We start from the raw sequence: 25,596 nt of genomic DNA on the forward strand, positions 1-25,596 counted from the left end.
TGACAGATGGAACGTTGTATCAGACTTTCAAGGCAAGAAATGGCCTTTCTATGGCCATTGGCAACACATACCTGAAGTCCACCATGTACTGCCTGAAGGTCTATATCCATGTTTCAAGTCTAGCTGCAAATTTGAATATATTCATCCTATCCCTTCACAAGCAGCTCTAAAGCTGATAATTCCTGGTTTATGCTTAATTTCCTTGACAATGTCTCAGTTGTGAGAAAAGAGACAAAGTTGCTGTTTTAATCAATTGGTATTTTGTTTATTCTTTTTCTGAATATTAATAGAGATTCAACTTCTTTTAAAGTTTATAAGGAAAAGGGGAAAACATAGCAATCACGAGACAAAAGATGTTATCTCCCCTTCTCATTGGCTACAGATAAACAGCAAAACATTAATACTGACAGATGTGTGATAAGGAATGAATCATCCTAGGCCGCTTTCAGTCATTTCCATTCTATCCTAAATCTGGGGTTCAACTCTCCTAGCCTGTTGTCAGCGTTGCAAATTACCTCAATTGCCCATGGGGGCAGAATGAAGCACTTCAGTCCTGTTCCCAGTGGGGATCGTTCCTGGTTTCATTCAGCTCACTGTTAATTGGACAGCACTCTGAATTTCTTGTCTGAAGGTCTGGCAGGCCAGCCTGAAAGAAAGGATCCAAAAGGTAGTAGGAATATTTTCCTTTTTAAACTTTTTTTACTCTCACTTCTACAGTATGTTAATTGATAGTGTGACCCAAAGCATGCAAGCAAAGGGACTAACTTAGCCCAGAAACACCAGTAATTTTTCATATCTCTCTCTGTGCAGAAAGTAATAAATTAGATGGTTAAAATATTTTTTCTCCTTCTGATCTTTTAACTGGATTATCAATGTCCTCCTTTGATTTGCTCAATAGCTTATTTTAGGAGGAAAGGATACTATGAATTCTAAGGCTGATGTCTCCTTTGAAACAGAATTTTAAAAGCTGTGATATAAGAGGGGAAAGAAGGTTTCCATTGAAAAAGTAGCCAGACTTGGTCTCAAGGGTTGGTCTCAAGACAAGAAGAATAGAGAAAATCAAACAGTTGTGGACATTCTTGGTTTAACTGAAGAAATAAGCAGCTAAAAGATGCTGATTTGGATAGAAAGAAGCTGGAAATTATTTAATATCTGAAGAATAAAATCTAAAAAACAGACAGGAGGAAAGCAATGAGAAAGAGGAGAAAACACAAAAACCACATGGTGAAACTGGGTAAAAGTAAACTGAAACACTTTCCAGCATGTATTTCTATTGAATATCTGTACTTAGCTCATACACAAGGCTGCATCCCATTCTTAAAAACTGGTCAGCTCACCTATAGTTGGCATGCACCATGTCAGGCAGGAATTTTAAATTTATTTGGATAAGACTTTCCTCTGTTCTAAGCAGGGAGAAGGCATTCACTCTGACATCACAAAACCCATTGTGAGTAGACATAAAACAGTATTGTTTTTATGTTTGTCCCGGTTGGTACTTGCATTTAAAAAATAGACATCACAGTTCTGCAATATTGTAAATATGAGATCAAAGTTGTGCCAATTAAAGAAAATACTTCAAGTAGAAGCTCAGAAACCCTCGAATATCTAACTATTAAAATATAGAGAGTATTTATAATACATAAAGCCTTGATAAAGAATATGAGGGAAGCTTAAAGATGCGCAGGTTTTCAGCTCAGTTGTTCATGCTGTCACACTGAAATGGCAAATAGCAGCTGGAGAACACCTGCAAAATAACCTTCTATTACACCTCTTTATGAAATGTATTTCCTTATTGAGTATATTGAAATAAGTCACTGTGGAAACATGCACTTTTCATTTAATAATGTAACTTCTTTATGGAAATAAGATTTAGGCCAGAAAGGAGTAAGAGAATAAGGAAACACAAGGTATTTAATTTTTAGCCACCTGATTAACAACAGGACAAATCTACAGATAGCCTACACTAGTGTCACACTGCAGAAAGGAATTAATTTTTAAAGTCCATTGAATATTTATCCGCAAAAAAAGATTCTGCTATGCAAAATTTTGCCATAAATATTTCATATAGATCTTGAACTCAGTTCTGAAACATACATCATAACCCCATTTTGGCACATTAGAAAACCAGCAAGTTTTTAATTGTTAAAGTTCATGCTGGTCTGCCTGCTTTTTGGACAATGGAAATTTTAAATGGATTTAACTTGGGATCTAATACCTTGCATGTGGACTGGAGTCTTCAGCATCTTTTAGTTCTGTTTTCAGTGTTCTAACACTGAGAAGATCAGGGCTCTAAAATTTAGGATTATTAGTACCATAAGCCTGCATAAACTTAGGAGAAAAAGTTACCTACCCATGGATAAGATCTAGCAAAGTGTTTAACATCTCTTGCCTTCTGGCTCTTTAGGAGTTTAGAACAGATACTTTAGTCAGAATATTTTCACTATAGATCTTTGTTATATATATCTGAAGAATACTGAGGTTTATTTTATTTTCAATAGTCTTGTTGCAAGCTTACAAAGCACATAGTAAAGATCAGAGAAATGTCACAGATCACATCACAACTACACACAGACTCCCAAATAAAATCAATATTCAAAATAAACAAACATTGTCTTTAAAGGTCATGGATGAGATTTAAAAAACATCTCAGAGACTGATTTTAGCATTTTCAAGTGAATTATCCATCTGCTGAAATTTTCAACTATGCTAACATACAGAGAATTTTATACACACACAATTTGATACACATTGCTCCACTTAACGGTTTTAGAAAGTGACTTGGGAGCTGTGGCCCCAGTGAAAGCAAGTGAAACTGAGGTTCTGAGCACGTGAACTAGAAATTCATTGTGCTCTTTTGAACATGTTCATTCTTATACTTTATTTCATATTATATGGAAATAGAAAGCAAGTCTGGATCCATGAGTATGTGAAAGCATCTAATCAGCTTCCTTTGCATTAATTAGTCATTGCTCCTGAAGCTAAGCATATGTTCAGTCTAGATTAGGGCCCTCACATCAATCCCCCCAAAAATTTAAGGATTCTCTCTATAGTGGCAGGATAGGCACTTTGAAACCAGTTTTAATTATTATTAAACATCTGTCTTCTCAAACACCTACACATTGTTTTCAAAATTATTCCTATATTTTTGTTGGTTTGTGCTTGTTCAGTCATCTAAACAGGTTCTGTACATATGATGATTCATTTACAGCAAGAAAATTATTTCTGGATTTAAACATTATTGTCACAAGTTTTTCACAGTCTCACAACAGCAAGAAATGCTAAAAGTGCTTGATTCTCTACCAGAAAATGGATAAAGCATTGCCTGGTAGGACTCTTGCATCAATCTGTAATTCTCAAGGCAGAGGAAACCCAGGCTTCTTTACATTCAGAAGATGGTCAAGTATCTTCTTGACCTAAAATGCAGACAGCCGGAATGATGTAAGATTATTCTTTTCCCTTTCTTCATCATCATAACAGATTGTTAGCTATTGTCACTGGCAATTTCTTTACAATCAAGTTCTGCTTTGATTTAGAGCCTTGAAAATATTGCAGTCATCCTAAAAAATGTTCTGAAAGCTGCCAAATATCACTTCTTTCTAAGTTTAGAATATTGCCTGGTACAATCAAAAGAAAAAAAAAACATTTAAAACTCATGAAAATTGGTCTGTTAGGAACATGTTTTTCTGCACATGCAGACTGTTGACTCTGAGGGAATTACAGAGGAGATCATATCTCAACACCAAACTATGTATCAGTTACAGCTAGGAAGGGCCCAGAGAACCACATTACCTCCCATTAATTATGTAGTATTAGCCCTAATCTCCTCTAGTGTGAGAATATTGTTGTACACTGCTAATATACTCTAAAGGAGTGGCTCATTCTTTGCTCCTCCCCTGTTTGGAGTTTCCAAGCCAAAACACTGTAAAGCTCCAGAATCTCACCTCATCCAATGCTGCTTCCTGGCAGAAAAGAATCCCAGTTAAACCACAGATGGTGTTTGTTTAAGGAGACCTCAAGAAGAAGCTTTGCAGAGAAAATAAACACACAGCAATAAACCATAGAGCCATGTTATTTATCCTCAGGATGATACCAGCTTCTACTCAAATGATTGATTCATGCTGAATCTGTAATTTCATTCCATTGCTGAATGGATTCATAATGCTTTTGAAAATATCAGCTAATAGCTATTGTACTTTGGCTTTTTCTATTTTTTTTTAACTAAGTCTTAGCTGCTGGTTTTGGTTTTGTTTAATAAAAAACTGTGACTAGGAGGCAGAGTCTAAAAAATGAACTGAATTTAGAGTTTAAAGGAAAACCCACTAAAATAGTAAATCTCAAAAGCCCCAAATATTTTTAAAAATTGGTAGTTTGAATCTTCTCTTTAGCAGATGAATCTCAAAAATTAAGTGAGCTCACATAATCACTTTTCCCCAAGTCTTTTCACCCTCAGATATCAAGAGAGACCCACCGAAAAAACCACATTCCTCATTTGATTGATTTCTGCTCAAAAACTGTTTTAATACAGAGTTGCAGAGAAATGGAGGGGAAAAACTGCTCAGTCAATCTAGCAGAGGTCATGGATGAATGCATGCCAATAATTTAATACATAATGCAAATAGTAAATAAAGAAGCACAGCTCAGAGAACATGAAGGCTTCCTACTTGCAGTCAAATGTCACCTGCTTTCTTGCAGAACAGCTGAGCAACTGTGGAAGAAAGTATTTTGCAAAATGATTGCTGTTTATACTGATGAAAATTGGAAACCATTAGCTGTTGCTTTCTAGCTTCCACACGCAGTCACCAACAAATAAGCAGACTGACAGCCAACATTATTTAAAAATGCTAGTGAATGATATTGCTCTAAAAAAAGAGATGACCACACGGACCACAGCCAGCCTGACCAGCTGGATTCATCTGAGCTCCCCAAAGTGAGAACTACTGCACATTCGGTGTGACAGGGGCTAAACACAGCAAGGGAAATTAGGGGATTCATGGTGGAGATGTGATTAGATATTGCCAGGCAACAAATACACCAAATGCCTTAGGACTGAGAGAAGGAAAAAAAATACATGGAGATGGTTTCTCAGCACATGCAGTGCACACTAAGCAACCATTAATAAAGCGTTCTGTGAATAGTGGAAAAATTATTTTGATTTTGCTCACATTATTTCAAGAGCATTTAGCAACAGTAAAATCCACCTGAGACACTGGTTAAGTTTAAACATAACTTTAAGTACCTGAGTATTTCTAGGACTGTGATGATCTCATGCAGTTATGAGGGCTGGTGCAAAATGTAGTCTGAGAATGCCACTCATTCAGAATAGTTCAAAGAGAAGGAAGAAAAAGTGTTTTGGTAAGCAGTTGTTTTATTTATTAGAATTTTCCAGAAAGAAGCTAGTACTTAGAGTGGATTAATATTCAAATGAGAATTACTATGCACGTTCTTCCATTTATTGAGATAGTACTTTAATTTGATTTTAATGACTGTAAAATGCTCCAGGACATTTGCAGGAATACTGCTATATAGTGGCTGATTACATTATGAATTTTTAGTATGTCACTTTTAGTACAGAGGAGTCAGAGAAGTGCAGGTACCAACAAACTGGATTTTTCAGCAACAAATAAGGCAGTGCTAATACTCTGTGCAGCCCTGACTCCTTCTTCTCTCTTGTATTTGTAAATTGGGTTTACATTGTTTAGTGCTATGTTCTGTGCCTTAGGTTTACATGCTGGAGCTGCAGAAGTACCTCCTTCTTGTATTTGAATTATTTTTAAAGAAAATATTTGACATGGAAACTGCTGCTCTTGAAGGCAAAAGGCTGAAGTTCTGACATTAACTCCATAAAAGCATAAAAATCTGTCATGCAAGTTACTGCAAAGAGCCACTGCTTCTCTAGCTGACGACCCACATTGCATAAACTGGACATCTATTCAGCAGTTCAAGCTGTAGGATTACTTTTCTGAGTGCCCTCCATAATAAATCTATTCAATGTATGTGAGCTAGCAACTGCATGGGTGTTTTAACCTGAAGGGAAGGTGGTAGCAGTCTGCTAGGCTCTGTTATACTTGAAGCATTTAATATTGCTCCATGTCACTCTTAGCACATGGCAAAAACAAACAGGCTTTAGAAATTCACTTATTCATACTTTAGCCTAAAATCAGTTTATGGGCATCAAGTCAACAATGGAAGTGAGGAAATGGCTTTGCCTGTACAGGACTGGTGGAGACTGTGGCAACATAATTTATTAAAATCTTCACCCCACTCCTCTCACAAACTACTTTCCTTTCACTATCCAGCCTTTCCTGCTACAAGGTAAAAGCAAACGTGGAATGAGTCTCCACATAATAAATGGTCCCTGGAGCAGGAATGCAGGAATTCAGGTCACCAGCAGAGATGAACACAATGTCCCATCCACTGTGGTTGCCCTGATTTATGACAGATGAGGCTCTAGTTCTTTACTTAACCTGTCATCTCGTGCTTGTGGCTCTCACAGGCACAGGAACCTAAACACCACAGCTGCATGGTCAGTATTGAGAGAGTGACAATCAAAGTAAAAATTCAAAGAGATTTCATGTATGCTGTATATTCTGTCAATCAAATATGGAAAAGCCCAGACTAGAGCCTTTCAGCAAAGTTGCTTTTTAAAGATACAAATTTTCTAGCTATCCAAACATACTACATGTCTATCATTTTCACTAAGTGCCCTGCAGACTTGGGAGTATCATGCTTCACACTGTTTTTCTTGCCTGGTATAGTGCTATAATCTGTTATCACATTTTAGCCCAGCCAGTCATAGTCTAACATATCTCTCCATCATTGACTCTGCTGATAATTGCCTGGAAGGATGCCAGGGGACAGATTAATATCTGCTCTTAATATCACCACTCAAAATATAAACAACTTCCTGCATTTCACATGAGACAAGAGAGACTGTTGACAGGTATCTCTTTCTCTTATTTATGCCAAAATTCTCGTTACTGGGATATCCAGAGGACAATTCCCACAGTGTAAAGTTATGTAGCTCTTCAAAACACCAATGAAAATGATGACTTTGATTCAATTTGAAGTGCTACATTAACTGTACACATGACCCCACTGTACTGACTTGTGTTTCAGGCTGTTTTGACATCAGCTAGGATATCCTCACCTACAATTTATTAAGATCCTAATTATTTCTTACAATCAGGGAGAAAATATTCACCTTAACACCTATCTGTAGCAGGATATACTCCATATATATGCACTTATATTAAGTTAAATTTACTTATATTTATTTATATGTACTTATATTTATTTATATTATTTTTATATATTTATTATATATCTATATATCTCTATCTCTCTCTCTATATATATAGATATATCTCTCTATATATATATACATATATATATACTGTTTATACTATGTATAAACATAGGTACATGTGCATGTGTCCACACAGGTGCAAGTTCAAGCACAAGAACAGATATCATTCATTTGATATCTTATAATTTTTTTTAGAGAAAGCCGCTGTCTACTGATAACATTCATTTAGAATTCTGGCTGGTTGATTTCATTTCATGAAAGAATTCAGAAGCATCTCTCCACAGAGATCACTGGCTATGCAGGAGGGTGATGTACAACCCACAGTGTAACTATGGCTGGCTCCCGGGCAAGAACATTCCCATCACAGTCTAATCCAGACTAACAGAAATTGTCAACCTACTCTCAGTAAGTGATCTGATTAATAGCCTTATTTCCCTCCCCTTCAAAATGGAAAACTATATGTTACTTGTTTAGTGGAGGAAAAACTGAGGCATAAGGGATGTGAGGATTTGCCTAAGCTCAGCCCCCTGCGCTGTGCCTACACGTGAGGTAAAATGGGTTGGAGTTCCTGCCAATTTAGCCCCTAATTACCATAGTAATTAAATAAAACTGGCTTCTTGTGAAGCTGAAACTGGAGGGAGTGATATATTATCCTCTTTTTCAAAGAGTACCTGTGGTTTATATTGGCATGCTTCAGTATGAACACTCCATCTCTCCCACCCAAAAAGGGCTTCCCCATGAAGAGAAGCCACCTTATTTTCGTGGTTTATATGTCAGGAGATGACTCTGTTTGTGTTCTAATCATGGTTTGATTGACTGGTTCAACTACTGGGAAAATCTTATAATTTTTATCCCTACTGTTTCCCTTCCCTTGTTGGGAAATCTTATTATATCTAAGCAATCATATGTTGGTGGTTGTTCTTTTCCCCTCCTCAAGCAAAATACCTATGCTGTGTGCTCAATTTTTGTTTTCTTGTGTTGTCTGTATATCACAAAGAATCAAAATTCACCATGAAGTAGAGCATATCATTCATTCAACTGAGATAAGAATAGACACAGAATCAAGTCACAGAATCATTGGCATACAGCATGAAATGATACACATTGACTCATACTTCAGAATGTGATTAATTTAAATCAGAGTTTATAGTTTTTCACAGTGAAGATCTATCCAATTACTCAAAACTGCCCAATTCACACTATCTTGACAAAGTAGTTTGTGAGATTTCAATTAAATGATGTAGGTTTTAAAAGAATACTAACAAATACCTTTTTAATAATTCTGAAATTCACTTATGCAAAAGAACTTCAAGCCTGATTTTTCTTTCTTTTTTAAAAATTATTTAAACTTGTGGTATGAAACCTAGATGGCTTGGCTAAACAAAGTTCTTAAGATAAAAAAAAGAGACAACTTTCTGATCTAACTTTCATTCTTGTCAGAAGATGGTAGCAGCACTATCCAGCCCCATTGTTCCATGAGTTAGATGGCACCACTGATATAAGTAATATTTTCCTACATCTCCACTCTGTAAGATGGGTGCACACATATGAAGGTCATTTGGCCTCCTCCCTGACTTCTTGTTATTCCAATAAAAATGAGATCACTGCTGCCATTCTTCCTCTGCTCTACAAACCAGCAAGCCTGGTGAGAAGGGATAGTTAAACTTTTCCTTAAATTTTTAATTAGAATGTATTTAGTGAAAATTTGTTAATTGTTTTATATTTCAGTGAGCTTTGGGTCTTAAAATTTTCTGAACATACATCTAAAGTCTAGGACCATTTGCACAACATGATACACACCACTGTTGTATTTAGGTACTCATCCAAGGGGGTTTGCACTTGGAACTATACTTTCACACTTTTTATTTCCAGGAGGCAAAGAGTTTACTAATGTTTTTAGCTCTCAAAATGACAGAACTTACTCTTCCCCCAGGGAATTACAATAACTCTCTAAGAACAAAGCAAACTGAACTAATTCTGAGAATTTCAGTTTCTACCTCTTCACCACCTCCAACAGAAGCTGGCAGATTGAAGAGGTGTGATATATCAAGCTAGGGGCACATTAATTCTCTGCATGAGATTTACCTAACAGGGTGTAACGTCCTCAGACTGAACAACCTGCTCTGCTAAGAATGATTGAACTGAGCTCTGTGTTCACAATGTGTCTGGAAAGAAGACAATTCTTTCTGAGGTGAAAAAAAGAAAAAAAAAATCTGTCTCACATCACCAACTGCATTATTCTCCCAGGTTCTCTAGAAGAACGAACAAAATCAACCTATTCAGGTTTTTTTTTTAACAGCAAAATACCTACAAGCTGAATAGAAAGACAAACTCCAAACCCTCAGAAAGACAGATAAGCCATGAAGGAGAGTTACAAAAGGAAAGATGAAAATACTTCACATTAAGGTAAAAATGCAGGTTTTGTAAATTGAGTGTCTAACTCCACAGAAACATTTTCTGAGTCACTGTATTTGATTTGAATTTTTATCTAGAAAGCAAGCTTTGACTAATATAGCTAATTTCTTCTCTCGTATAGTCTCAGGTCAGGAACTAACTCCCCTTCAGACTACTTTGAGCCTGATAGACTGAGCAGCAATCAATCCTACCCAGCTCTGGATTTTCAAATTCAGTGCTGGATTCTGGATCATACGAGCCAACCTTAGTTTGCCTGTTGAAATATTCTTGCCAGGTGGTACAAAATCCCTTTTCTACATCAAACTCAAAATTCAGAGACAGAGTTTGTGTTAGTAGTTGTTGGATTCTTTTTTCTGTGTATTTTTTTCTTTATGTATTCTGGTTTTCACAGTGCTTAATTTCTTATAGTGTCAGGGTTCTGTGGCTGAAACGCTGAAGAGTATTATACCCATGGCACTCAACTGAGACCAGTGTTTGTTACTGTGAACTATTCCATCACTGAGAGTCACCCATGTCCTCAGCTCCTTCAAAGAAATGGCCACTAAATCCCAATTACTTTGAGAATCAGTAATTTATATCATTCCATCTTTCTGGGGTAGTGTTTTTCAGTTTTGATTTTCTCAGAAAACTTCAGACGTTCATACATATATTGAAAATAAAATAAAGAAGAAATAAAGTGGTAGGCTTTATACTCAGTCTCTACTCAGACAAGGGGATAAAGTGAGAAATGTTTTTACTACGGCATACTATAGATATTTTGATTTTTTTTTTTAATAATCAATATTCACTCTAATCTAAAATACACACTATCTGAAAGTATTCAGAATGTAAAACATATCCTTTAATTTTGGTAATGACAGTAATGTTACACAAAAATTGAGGACTAGATGGACTCATACTTTCTAGAAATGAGGCATTTGTCTCAAGCCCAAGCTGACTACAGAATGTTTTATATTACTGTCAGGGAAAATCAGTGTGGGGATTTTGTGAACTGGCCCCAGGAACTAAGCCTGAGACTGTTCATCTGTGACATGCAGCTATCCCAGATAATCCAACCTAGATGAAAAGCTGCTGTAGCTACTTGTGGGTTTCCTCTCAATTTTTTTTTTATTATTTTCATAATGCAATTATTCAGATACCCATCAGCCCATTAACGAAAGGTTAATATAAATTCTCCAGAACTCCTGTACCACAACTCCTGTCATTGGTGGTCACTTGTCTGATTTGCTTCTCTGTCCCCTTTATCTGTGCTCACACACCATTGAGTGGAGCAGGAGCCAGGAGTTAGACCTTGGCCAGGACACACAATTTAAGAAGCACAGATCTATGTCTATACCTGTAACATAATGAAGAAAGACTCCATGATGCCTGTGGCAGGGATGAAATTTATTAACATCCTGCTGTCTCAGTCTTCATCTTCCCTGGCCAAGCACTCTAAACCAATTATTTATCCTCCATTACATCGGGCAGCATTTGAGGAGGAGTCTCAAATACAGAAAGACTGGCTCAGGATGCATGGACAGTTTTTGTACTTTATTATGCTTCACCCCTTCATTAATTCCATCCTAAGGTTGATTAAACGTATGTGCTAATGTGGATTTTCCCAGATAATATATTACTTGTCATTTTACTTTCTATGCTGCCACATGGCATATCTGACTCAGGTGTTCTGGGAAACCTCCCAGTTAATTTTCCTAATGCTGTAGTATGTATTAGCTTTCATTTTTCTACTTTCTCTTTATCAGTGGACAGAATAAGCATAATAAAATCTTTATAGAGGACTGCATTGATAGTGAATGTAAATCACATTTGAGTCTCTACAGGGAAAATGTAATATTATAGTATTATGTTTTGAAAAGAGTGAATGGATTGTTTTTTTTGAAATATGTTTATAAATAATTAGTAAAGATGAAAATAAATACAGTTCAGGTGATTCCTTATTCACCGTTGTCTGGTTTATATAATTCAAATGAAAACAGAACCTACGCACTTGACACTTATCTGTTCTCCAACATTATATTTATATATATTTAGGTATGTATTTTCATATTTATATATAAAAAATGGTGAAAAGTCACATGTACATGAATTTTAATTTGCATGTATGGTAACCATTGTGTTATCTCTTAGATCAAAATGTTGCTGTCCTGTTCCTCCAATAACATCTGCAGATTACTATGCAGAGAAATACAATTATGTCTACTGTGTTTTTGGCATAAATGGCAGGCAGGATCTCATCAGAGCCTTCTTTCATTGCAGTGACCTGCTCTGTCCTTCACAGAAATGAGCAATATTTTTGCCCTCTATGCAAAAGCAGAGTAGCTTTGAAAGCTAAGTGCTCATCACAGTGACAGCCATTATAAAGTGAAATATTTTAAATGCACTAATTCTAGATATTCATAGCTCTCATGTAAATTAAATAGCATTGCAAATTTTGTGAATAGCAAATGACAATAAGACATACATATTTATCTACCTTACTACTGTTCTCTGCCATTCTTTCTCTGGTTTCTGGTTTACCATGAACTCATCTATGTTCTACACTGCCTGTTTCAAGATATATTTCCTTTTCAGATAAAAAAGTGACCATTTTAAAAAAATAAAAGTATGCAGTAAAAAACAAAGTCAGAGGAAAAGACTGGGTTTGTATCAGAAGCCTAATCAACTGCTCTCAGTATTGGAAGTTCAAATGGTATTTTTTTGTTCTAACTGGAGAATAAGCTTTGCTGAAAACATATTCAATGATGATAATAATTAGCTTATATTCCACAAATATCTACCACTGCAAGGATTCCAAAGCCATTTTCAGAATGAAGGACAAGCTGAACTGGTCAGAGGCAGCCCTTCTTCCTGACGTTCTCCTCCTTGAACTGGACAGAAGTGCAGACAATACAAAGAGCTTCACCTACTGAACGAGAAACATTTATCCTTGAATCATGGAGTGGGTAAAGAAAAAGTAAGAAGTCCAGAGAGCACGTGAATGTGTGGAAAAAGCATCAGGTGTGAGCTCCCACCCCTCTGTGTCATGGTAACCACCCTTGCATGGCTTTTGGCTCCATGGTGCAGCACAGAAGAGCACAGGGAAAAGCAGTGAGGAACAAGCTGATGGAGATATTGATTCACTGGAAAGCAGAATGTGCTGGAAAGAAACTCGGGGTGACTCTCTCACACAAAGTGACATAATGATGCATACAATTTGTCAGTCTCAAAAGCAATCAGAAACAGCATTTCATATCATGCCACAAGAAACTAATTATGAAGTAAAGTCTGGACATTTGTGTTGGGGCCTCTGTTAGCTCAGTCTCCTTTGCATAATATCGTGAAAAGTGCTTGGATCTCCTGCTGTTTGGAAAAGATCAAATTCCTATACAGACCATAATTCTTGCTTCCTGCAGTCTGCTTGTCAACAAGGGCTATTTCTTGCTGTAGTGCTCCAGTTTAGGAGCATTATATGGGAATGAAGGTTATTTTACTTGCTGATACATTCTTCTAAATCCTGAGGGTTTTTTAGTGGCTGTGTAACACGCATCATGTATTCTTTTCAGAACACAAAACAAGTATTCTGGATATATTCAGCCTCACCTTTTTTGTATGAAGGTTTAAGGATTTTTTTTCCACTTCAGCACAGTAAACCTACCTTTAAACACCAGAGACATGTAGGTAATAAGCTCAGAGTCTGCATGGCAACTCTCGCACCCCTGTGTACATCACAATCCTTCTGCTTAAAGCGTGGAAATCCTTTGCTCCTTTTAGAGCATGACTCTTATGCACTCAAGCTTGTGGTTTGTGCTCCTCAGCACATCTCCTACCACCCATAAATAGGGTGCAAGACAAATCCCTCCTGTTTACACAGAAATTTACTTGTTTAGCACGTGCTAGTGTTTTCCATTCCTTTAAAGCAATGCAGCCACGCATCAGCTGGTCTGGCCCCCCTGCAATCAGGACACAGCTCACCTCCCTCTTAGTTATGAAGGACAGGGGACAATTTTGGACTGAAAAGTGACAGGCTGTGACCAACTTAAAAACATACCTCTTTTTCCTCTTGCAATTACATTCCTTCATCAAGCCACAGTGACCCAGTGGTATTTAGAGGATGAGTTATATGTCTTTGCCTTTACATATAAACATTCAGAACAAGAAAAATTAAAAGCCTTCAGGGCAAAAAATTCCTTCTCTAGTCTTTTCCCATTTTATGGCTGGTGGGAAAGTAATTTCCTTAGAGTCATCCTTGAAAGCAGTCTGCTACCACTCAGGAGTGTTTTCCAATTCCTTTTTCTTAAATTTCATCAATTTCAGAGCTTAACTTGTACTATCTGTGCATAAATCTCTTCCAGCTCCTGTGTTGTACATGTAAAACCAAGGCACATTCCCAGAATCATTCCAAGCATGGAGCATGTAAGGCAGGCAATACACTGACCCTCCAAGTAATACCACCAATAAAAGCCCCAGCTATCCAGGCCTACTGCAAAATTGCTTGTTTTGCAGAACACCATTTCAGTAACCCTGTTTTGCTGAACCCTTTATGATTGATTGCCACCATAGGCATCAGTGCTCAAAGTGTCACTCACACGCTTGCATTTATATTCTGTTCTCAATCCATCTAACAAAAAGAAATGCTTGCATATTTTTGACAATGATAAATTACAAGCTACTGAAGAGAGCAAAGACTTAGTTACTCTTTCAGAAAATCACATCCTGGACAAATATCTTTATGACACAGAGGATTTGACAGGGAACATAGACAGTGGCAAATGAACAACAGCAAAGCTGGCAAATAACCTCATTTCGCTTTCCTTCCCAGCCACACTGAAGGTTATCACAGGTTTAATGTTCCCTCCCAGGACAGCAGGAACAGTAATGTTGCCTATAGAAAATGAGATGAGGATAGGCAGTAAATGGACTTCAGGATTCATGCAAAACATTTAGTCTTCTTAATTTCTGGTTACTGTTTTACAACTGGAATTAAATGGCTCAGTTATGAATATGAGAAGCAGTTTGGCAATCCATGACAACAAACTAATAATTTTATGAAATTGTGCCAGCCGGAAATTTTCCAGTCAAGATGTCCATGTGTTGACTTTTTTTTCTTTTTAACCAGAATATCTCCATTTGATAAACCTTCTTAAAGTGCAAGAAAAAAAGACACAAAATTAGACCAAATCACTCTGTCCATTCCATTTAGCTCATTACTCCCAAAAGCTGTAACTTCACCTGAAGACTAAAACAGAAATAAAAAACTTTTATCAAAAGAAACCCAGAACACCCTGGGGTTCAGCATTGGTACTTATCCCATATAATTAAAAAAAATGCAAAAAGGAATTCTGGAGGAGTAGGCAGCTACATTAGAGGCTATATTTACGAGCAGCTGAATTTCCCATAATTGGATGACGTATTTTAGCTCATCAGTTCTGTATACTGGGCCTGAAGACATTTTTCTTGTATTGCATAGCCAGTATAAAGAATGTGCAGATGTTACAGAACACACCAACCACCTAGAAAGAAGTGACAAATGTCTTCAGAGCAGCCAATTCCCCTCTCAGGAGGACTCTGATTCTTGGGTAGTATCTTTGTGTCTGCACTGCTGAGGATAAAACATGATGTGGTCTGGAGAAACCAATATTTACGTAAGCCTATATGTCCCTGTGGTTACACAGAGTAGCTTGTAAATGTGGGCTCCACAGCAGGAAAACCTTCAATCAGCCTTTTTGGACAGCTGTAGCTCAATGACAAAATGTTCAGGCATTAAGACTTCTGGTAGCAGATCATAAGCAGGAATTTTACTTCATTGTGAGGGAAACTAGGCAATGTGGGGTAGTCCCAGGATAAAACTCCTGTGAATATTTGTTAACAGGTGCATTCTCAAACCATTCCAGCTGATATTTCTTCCTTATCCCTGACTCATCTCTTGCAGCCAGCCACTTAACATGAGGTGAGTGGAGTTACTCACAAATTAACTTGGTTACAATTAAGAAGATAATCAGTGTAGAGGTTTTTCTATGTCTCATTATGTGATGGAGACATTTAGTCACACAGTTGGTTTCCTTCTTGAAAACAAAGCAAAATTATCCATCTAGCTATTAAGATAAGGGCTTTTTGAAGCTCATGCTGCCTGTGATCTTCTTAAGTTCAAGAAATTCCTCTAAGAACAAAGTATTTAGATTAATGTGTGAAAAAGAGAAAATATCTTTTATTTAGTATAGAATGATAATAACATATATCTCTATGATCTCTTGTGACTTTCAAAGACTGTCATCTTTACTGGAAAACCTGAAATGTAAGGGTGACATTCCCCATCTCTGCACAAAACCTACTTTAAACTGTGTCAGAAAGCACAGTTTTCTGTAACCTCTCTTTTCTGTAAATGTTGATGTGGAATTTATGAAATTCTGATAAGGCCTGTAAAGTGTCATGCTTTGGCAATTTTGGAATAGTCAGAACTATGCCTGATAGTTTATTTTCAGCTTTGAAAATAAATAAATAAACAAACAAACAAAAAAACTAACAATAAGTAATCTCTTATAAATAAAACTATATTCTAACTTTTCCTCCTAAATAAAAACCAAAACCCCAGACAAAAGAAAACCAGCCCCTGTACTTTCAAAATATCTTTGATACAGATTTTTTCACATCTAGCCAGGAAGATGCCATTTCATGAACCAGAGAAGAGCAACCAATTTTTCTATGAACAGTGAAATCTACATGTGGACAGGCCTTGCCTGTATCAATAATATTTTCTGAACACAAAATCATGCAAAGTCATGGTGTTAGTCATATAAAAGCAAGATGAGTACATAAATAAATCATGGATGGATCAGAGCCATAAATATTTGAGTGGGTGTTTCTGTGTTTAAACACTTACTGAAAACTACTGCAATAATCTGACCTGAATATGACACTACTTCCATTTTGGAAATAAAAACAATATTTTCATGTTCTGAAGGAAGATAAAAACAAAGTTTGTTTAGGTTTTTTTAAACACCTAACTCTTCTGGTCCCCAAAATAATCAGAAAAAACAGTATCCAACCAATTAAGGTAGTTATCATCGCCAAATCTTGCTTTACTTTCATTATAAAGTAAATTTTTTCCAAAAGCTCTTCCATCAAAAAGAAAGTAGTTAAGGAACTTGTTTAAAAAAGGATAACTTTTTCAAAGCTCCCCACTGTATAAAATTTGCAGTCTATATACTACAACAAGTACATATGAAGCCAACTTTCAGCTTCAACAATCTCAGATTTTGTAAGGCGCCACTTCCATCATCAAAACAATGACTGTTGGTTGTTTTTCAGAAACGTAACTCACCCATTCTGTATGACACGAAATATGAGGCACCATCTAACATTTTTGGTTATCTCTTTCCTGCAAATTGCCACATTTGGTATAATGGTCACTGTGACTAGTTCATACAGTAACAAGGGCAGTCACTGTTCTCCTTCTAAATGCTCTTAAGGGTTCCCAAAATAACCTGGGATTTAGGGGGAGCCAAAATTTTGTTGATATGAAAGGTCTTTGAATACACATATGCATATTGTGTAGTAAATTCACTTTCCTGATCAGCTCTGGCAAACTAAGTGCATGCAGAGCTTTTAAACTCAAAAGCTTAACTATGAGTGACAGTGTTCAATCCATTGAGGGATGTATCCTACAGAAACACAAAACGGCAGTTTTCCCATATGGTTTAAAATAAAGCAGGATTAGATTTCCAATTCTTAAAGATATTACAATTTATGATTTAGAGAAAGACAGAAAAGGCAGAGAGAATTCAGAAAAGAAGCAACGTATTAAGCACTGTATCATTTTTTCTCCTTCACTACTCACTTTCTCTACCAGCTTGGAATTCAGTTCTACAATTTTGCTTTAGGTATTGGATCTAATTGCAACAGCAGCTGGTAAGATTTTCTCAGCTCTGCTGTATGCACAGGATATGACAGTGTGCGAAATTAAAGAGCACTGCTTCTGGCGAGCAGGCACAGGAGCAGTTTTATTGCTGGCCTGGGGTCAGGGCTCAGTGAGCCCAGGAACACCCCCAGCTGCTGGGAAGGTGCCACTCCCAGATGCCACTGGGGACCTGTCACTCTGAGTCCTGACAGGTACCAGCACCGAGGGCACACCGAGGCACAAACTGTGCTGCACAGTGGGGACGTGAGGTCCCTGCATGGAACCACAGGCAGGGGACAGAACTGCACAGGAAGAAACATTGCATAATGCTCTCATTAAACGGGTCAATGGCTGCAAGGGGTGGAAACAACATTTTTTAAAACACTATTTCACTAAGAGACATTGATATCTACAACTAAACAGGTACTGTTTTTCATGTTTACAGAGAGATCATGTATAAGGTACGTGGTTAATTCCACTTTATGGCTCATTGCTGAGGTCAAAACACAGCAGCACCCCTCAAATCAGATGTTAAAGTACTGAATTATGAAAAGTTAAAACTTGTCCAGAATAGGAAAACACTGAAATATCCCAAAAACATAAACTATTGAGTCAGTCATTATTATTAAAAAGTAACACCAGCTTTGACTGGCATTTTTATGGAATTTTTATATCTTAAAAATGCAAACATATAAGCTCTGGAGTGTTAAAATCACATTTCCTCAAATCTAGAGTCCCTATGACATTGCAGACATTCTGCTTTGGTAAAGCTGGCTTTAAGTTTTAGTAAATTAAGAGATAAGACAGAATTGCTGGACAAAACAACAAAAATGCAACCTGAAAAACAGGCTGTGCTCTGCAGGCTTGAACCAAGAGACAATCAAGCAAAGGGGTACCACTGACAACTTTAGACAGGCCAGAGATACTGAAGAAAATGTCTAATTTACTCTCCAATTCAGGATCCATTGTACCAATAAGTCAAAGTTTTCCAAAGAAAACTACCTTGTGAGGTTATATCACATTGTGTCAGATACCAGAAAGGCAACATAGGCATTTCTGCTAGTGGCAAATGGCTGTGAAAAAATTTTAAAAAGCAACAGCTTCTATTAGACCAGGGAGAAGAAAGAGTAAAGATCCAATTGAACTGTGGTCCAGTGACAGACAAGGAGAGCAGTCCCCGGCCAGTTGGGGGATGCTGGGAACATTCTTCTTTCCCAAAATCTTTTCTTCAAGTCATCCTGGGCAAGATGATTGCAAAATTCACCTAAAATGACAGAATTTTTTACAAAAAGCTGCAATGTCGTTGATGGAGCTGAGAACATGGCAACATAGTATACTTCAGGGTTTTCAGAAAGTAAAATGCAGCTAATTCTGGAACTGATCTCCAAAACCCAAGTGAGTGTAAGACAGATGTCAGCTTTTCCTAGGAGAAGACAGCTCTGTGAGAGAATTCAGTGGAGTCAATGTTTCTGAAAAGCAGGCAAAGCTGAGGGGTAGAAAGAAATATGTGTGCTGTCTGTAACAAGGACCTTCTGTGGGAAGAATAGTTTAGGGGACAGATTTTGGGACTGTGTATAAGGACACCTGGGCTTAATTTAGTTTATTGCACAGATTACCTCCTTGCCAGGAAGATATCCTTTGCTTTGTTTTGTTTCTTAAAGTGCAATTCAGAGGAAATAAACATTATGATACATACCAATTACCCCACTTGACGCAAGAGAAATGTTTGTAGTGAAAGATTTTTCATTCATCCCCAATGGGACACTTAGACCACTATAAATTTGGTTATTTGGGCCTCAGCCAAAGGAGTGCTTCATTGAAAAATGGTCCTAAGATTCTGCTTCTGATTCCACAGTTCTGTTTCCTGTCTCATCTTTGGGATCTATGCACTGAAACCCAGATCCCAATTCTATTCAATCTTAAAAGTCAACCACTTTCCAGATTTTATTCCAGCAGTTTTTTGTTTTGTTTGTTTTTTTAGTTTTAGGCTTGATATTAGATATAGTTGTATTGTGTAAGTTCAGAGTACATGGTAGGTTTCTGAAAGAAAAGGAGAATTTTTTTGAAGGTAGGAAAAAATTCAGTTGCAGGAAGTTTAAAATTTTTGCTTGAACAGAGTCTGTTGTGCTCCTTCTCTTACATCATAAACATTTCTATAAAAAGCCTTTTGCTGGTGCATTTATCCCAATTTTGTCTGGGATACCCACTGATACCCAGTGTACCACAGGGTATCAAGTTTAAGAAGTCCCTATCAGATCATGATAAAAGGCTGGGTGTCCCAGGGGTTACTAAACTCACCTCGGTGTCTGTGGCTTCCTGGGACAGAACTTTTCATGGCACCAAACTATGCTCTGATACAGAAGCACCACTCAGCTCTTTATTTTAGGAGTACTGCCTTTAAGACTTTTTGCACTAAAAATCAACTTTCATATTTCTACTCACATTGAAATCTGTTGCCTTCCTTGTGAATGTGGGCAAATGGTTTGTAGGAAAAAACACCTCCCATATGTTCTGAATTTCAATGCGGTGAGAGCATGATTTGTTTAGCTTTGGTAAGGCCTCAGCTGGAATAGCACATCCAGCTTGGGAATGAGAATGATGAATGACCAAACACATTAGTGCTGATTAGTCGAAAGAAAGAAAATGAAATGTCTAACAGTCCTAAAAACATCTGAATGAGATGCAGAGAGGAATGGAGGTACCTGTCCTATATTTAGGATTAGACAGAAAGCTTTAGTGTCGCCACAATATTTTATGAAAAATCCTTTTGCCAGGACCTTTTCTCCTGAGAAGCTGGGAAGGTTCAGCTCCTCCATGTTTTGCTGCTTTGGAATGTGATTTGGAGAATGGTTTACCCAGCATGTGAAATTGTTTTTACCTGATGACCAATGACAGCCACACATGTCGAGGCTGTGAGCAGTCACAAGATTTTATTATCATTCCTTCCTATTCCTTTCCAGCTTTCTGATGGATCCTTTCTCTCTATTCTTTTTAGTACAGTTTTAGTATAGCATTTTAATATAATATAATATCATAATATAATAAATCAGCCTTCTGAAACATAGAATCAAGATTCTCATCTCTTCCTTCGTCCTGGGACCCTTGAACATAACCATACATTAGGTTTAAAACACATGAAGGAAGATCCAAAATAGATGGTAAGCAAGAAAGTTTGTAACAGTGAAGGCCTGTTCCATTTGCTGTTCCTGAAAATTTCAGTGGGAGAACAAGGTTGAAAAATTGTCTGTCAGGAGCAACACAGGTTGGCCCAAAGAGGGTCCAGCCCGTTGTTATCTGCACATCCCTCTCAGGTTGCCCAGAGTGGAACCGTCCAAGGGTGGAATCATCCACCCTTTTAAAAGCTTCCAGTATGAAACTCTTGACTCTAACGTTAGCTTTCTTTTGAATAATCTGATTAAATTATCTGTATATTTTGTTTCTATAGCAGAAATGAGACTAAAATATACATAAAGTACAAAAATATAGAAAATATAAAAATATGCATCTTCAGTACAAAATACATGCCTTTTACCATACAGCTATGAACTTCAGTTACTGCTTTGAATTTAGCAGGTGCAAGAACTCATGCATACAAATGCTTCAAAGGCTTTTGAGGAAACCTGTTCATCAATTTACAGCAGGTACTGAGTACTAAATCCCCTTTGTTTGTGTTTGGTATTATTCTATTCTATCATATTCTATCTATGGTATTATAGCATTGATATACTATTGTATACCTACTACTATAGTATTGGCATACTATAATACCAATATTATAATTACTGTATGGTAAAAACAAAAATAAACAAAAATAAGAAAACCTATGACAGCAAAACGCTGTACAGTTTTCTACGGTTTTTATCAGATATTTATGCTTTTTCCTCTGAAAGTTGAACTTTTATATTCAGTGACTTCAAATTCTGGCACCTTAATCTAATAAAAATGCTTACAAATCAGCACAAGATCTACAAAATATTAAAAAATAGCTCTATTTTTGTAATGAGAACTTTTTGTATTTTCTACCCAACACGGCAGAGCTACATTTCTCAAAAACCAGCATGAGATCAAACATACACTGCTAGGGGCATTTTTGCTAAATTAACTAAAGAACACCAGTGACTAATCAATATGAGAGTAAATCTAAGCAAAAGGGTTGATAACTTATTTTAAATATAACATTTTATCTTCAGGAGGGAAACAATACATAAAGTTTAAGAGCAATTCAAACTGGTAGTCCCAGAATAGGGTTTAAATCAATAACTGTGAATTTCCTGCAGGTAGGTTACAAAACACAATAATGCACCATAAGTATATCTAATATAGAAGTTTGTTTATCTAACTCCACAGTCCCCAAAAAGGATTAAACTTTTTTTTTTTTCCACTTTCATTTAAAACTCATGAATACAACAGACGTGCTGATGGCAATTTTTAGATGAGGAATTAAACTTTAATTTTCAATATTTTGTTGGCTTTTACTGAGAATAGTTCTACCGTTTATCTACTTTTGTACCTATCCTGCTGAGGAGCAAGGCTTTACAGACAGTGAGGGCAAACCTCAAATTTCACCCTTCTCACTCCTGGGGATTCAGAAACATCTTAAAGTTATTCACTTAGCAGGCATTAGAAGCTTCCTGCCTGTCTGTAAAGCTGCTGAGGGGACTGCACTTCCATCTGCAGAAGAACAAAATTATCTGAGCAACTCAATAGTGATCAGCAGTAGATCTGAATTCTAAAGTCAGTTATGTGGCCATTGGCTTCAAGGAAAACTTCACATTTTAGCTGGAACAAGTAATGTTTAGGGGACCACGCCTTTTCCCCAGTGCCACCAACTACCTACACTGCTTCCTTGTAAAATTCACTTCTCCACTAATGGCATCATGTGAGTTTCTTATTGGTCCTTAACCTAATTCCTAATCCCAGATGTTTTTTTTAATATTTAATTAATTACCTAATTTAATTGAGGCTGTTTATCAATTCCTATAAATAAATAAATACATATAGATATACACACATTCTTCCTTCCATTTTTCTAGATATTTGTGTAATATCCTCTGTAAGTTGCAAAACTAATAATAACTCATAATATTTCATCTATTACACCAAAATGTCTTGAACTCTTTTAAAAGCTTAAGATTTAGTTAACAGATAAATATTTCCTAGCAGGGAATCTTTAAAATCCCCATACCTTAAATATTTTCATATGGTGGAATCCCTTCTTCAGTATAGTAGATAAATAGAAACTACAGCTGTGTGCATATACATATATATATACACACATATATTTATTTTTATATATATATATGTACAAAATTTCCTCCTCTTGGCAGTTTTCACCCTCCAAAACAGCTGAATACCACACAATAAATTTAGACTTTAGTTGGAATACCTCACTCCTTTATATACTGCCCTAATTAATTTCTCTCTTTACCCTACGTCCCTTAACAATCACTTCCCTAAATTCTTGTTGATTCTTTTGTTTTATGCAAATCAGAGATATTTTCCATTAAGTAAATATTAGCTGTGAAAGGCAGAGAGTTGAGAAGGAAGAAGACATTTGATGAAGGGAATAATAGAAATATTTTTGTCATGGATGTTTCTCTTCATTTTTATGCCATATTTGCCACTCCTGTACAGACCAGTATTTGAAACTCTTATATTACTTGAAGTGCTTCATGGTTAATATTAATTGCTTCTCTGTTTGTTCCACTGATTTGGAAAAAACAGTTCTAGGGATTAAAAAACCATTTGAAAATTTGTGAAAATACATCTAGAAATTAATACTATTGACATATCCTATTTTCAATAGAGGCAGTGTGGGTTTGGGCTGATTCTCCTTTCTTTTCTTCCCCTTCTTTTGGAAATCATTGTGAAAGAAAAAAAAAAAAACAAGTGTTTGTTCTTGCTACTTATTCCCTACATGGAAGTCATAATGCTGTGTTAGGGGTACCAGAATCATCATCAGTACTAGAAATGATGCTGAATAGTCAGCACCAGGTTTGTCATAAGTATTGACTAAAGGCATAAGAAGATGGGATTGGACATTCTGATCCATCGCACTGGGAAGAGGGCTGGAGGAAACCTTTTGCTGTGTACTGGGTCTGATTCAGAAAGGAACACAACTCCTGTCAGGGGATAATTATAGGTTCTGACTCTTCCTTATAGAGTGAATGAGGAAACAATAGTAAGAGTATGGTTAAATTCCTCTTGTTCAAGAATCTTTTCCAGCATTGGGGTGGGAAGACATGATCTCACAAGAGCACAGGGCCCTGCACTTTAACTCTGCTTCCTGCACATCAAGGCTGGCCCTGGTCAGAGCCTCTCTGCATTTGATAAATCTTTGAGTAGAAAAAAAAAAAAAAAAAACATGGGAAAGCATCACAGTGTGAGATATGAGACTTCAATGAATATATTCAATCTGCTGCAGTACTTTCCAATCTTTAACCACTGCTCAATTCCCAGAATGAAATTAAAAACAATTTAAAAATCATTATTTACGTGATTTCTGTATCTTGTATAAAATAAAAGCTGTATTTAATCCACAGCAAAATGCCACTAAATGCTTGCAGGTATAAGGAGAGACAATTTTTTTTTTCTAATTTAAAATATAATCAAGGTCCTTGAACTTAAAATTAATCTGTGTTCAACATGTGCTATCAGAATTCAGCACTGCTATATGAGTTACATGCCTGCTTTGTAACAGGCATTTAATTTAGCACTAGATTTTGAGTGGGTTAATAGATAATAAGCAAAGGGCAATCTCAAAGCCTCAAATTAAATGAAATAGAGGCTGTCTTCAGAGATCAAGGCAATTTGATGAGAATGAAAGGTATCTTTCATATAACACATGTCTGTGCCACAAAAGCTAAAATAACATAAAAAGAACCTATTTCCACTAAAGACACCTCTACTTCTTAAAGAATCAGTGATTCCTTAGACAGCCTAGACAACTTTATTTCTCTCCCAGTTCATTTCTTCTTTTTATATCCTGTGGGGTGCAGTAGTTCAGTACAGCCAAGCACTTTTATATTTCCCTAATGGCAGGGTTCCCTGCATTAATATCCCAATGGGATATAGGGTTACTGAACTGCTTCTGCTGCATTGGTGAAAAAGAAAAATTACTCTATTTTCTGCTGAGGGAGAAGAAAGAACATCAGGTATTTCAGTTACTAAACATTTGAAAATTTATTCTCATTGTCTGAAAGATTGAAAGAGTTTTCAATTTCTATGAGTTTTAAGGTGTGATTTCATCCCCTAAATCCAGTAAATAAATTAGGCTTTTAAAGTGAGTCTTAGGCATCTAAATTTTTGCCTACGTGCTTTTGGAAAGACCCACCTAGTTTCAACTCTGAAAATGCTTCTCTTCTTTTTTCCTAAAATCTCCAAAATATCTTTCTTGATGCATCTTCACAGCTGTTCAGCTTTGAAAGGCTCTCTCATAGCTCTCCATCAGGAGCCATTAGCCAAGCAGTGCTGTAGCCTGAGCTTCCACAGTGGTCTGGTTTGGTAAATATTTGCAGGCAATGCCCAAAGCAAACCAATGAGGATTGGGATTGCTATGATTTGTAGTTGCACTCCAGGGTAATTTTTAGCTTCAAGTGCTGATACCCAGTATACACAGAACCCATGCTTAGAATACTGATCACAACAAAATGCAGAGCTGAGGATCAGTTATACTGTATTTTCCACCATTTGGGGTGTGCTGGTTTTGTCTAGGGTAGAGTTAATTTTCTTAACAGTAACTGCTATAAGCTGTGCTTTGGATCTGTGCTGAACACAGTGGTGACAATACAGAGATGTTTTTGTTACTGCTGAGCAGGGCTTGCACAGAGCCAAGGCCTTTTCTGCTTCTCACCCCACCAGTGAGGAGGCTGAGGGGGCACAAGGAATTGGGAGAGGACACAGCTGGAACAGCTGACTCAAGAGATATTCAATACTGTATGGTGCTATGCTCTGCATGTAAAGCTTGGTAAAGAAGAAGGAATAGGGGATATTCAAAGAG

At 36.8% G+C, this 25,596-nt stretch overlaps 1 protein-coding gene across 1 annotated transcript in view; it reads right to left on the reverse strand.

Moving 5' to 3' along the window:
• The window catches only part of NRG3 (neuregulin 3), a 695,884-nt gene that overhangs the window by 552,573 nt on the left and 117,715 nt on the right, over window positions 1–25,596 (reverse strand). The window contains exon 2 of the mRNA XM_064430253.1: window positions 516–646. The gene's annotated coding sequence lies outside the window, so the exon portion shown is untranslated. The remainder of the gene's footprint in view (window positions 1–515; window positions 647–25,596) is intronic.

This window comes from Passer domesticus, chromosome 8 (assembly GCF_036417665.1).
Source record: "Passer domesticus isolate bPasDom1 chromosome 8, bPasDom1.hap1, whole genome shotgun sequence".
Classification (NCBI taxonomy): domain Eukaryota; kingdom Metazoa; phylum Chordata; class Aves; order Passeriformes; family Passeridae; genus Passer; species Passer domesticus.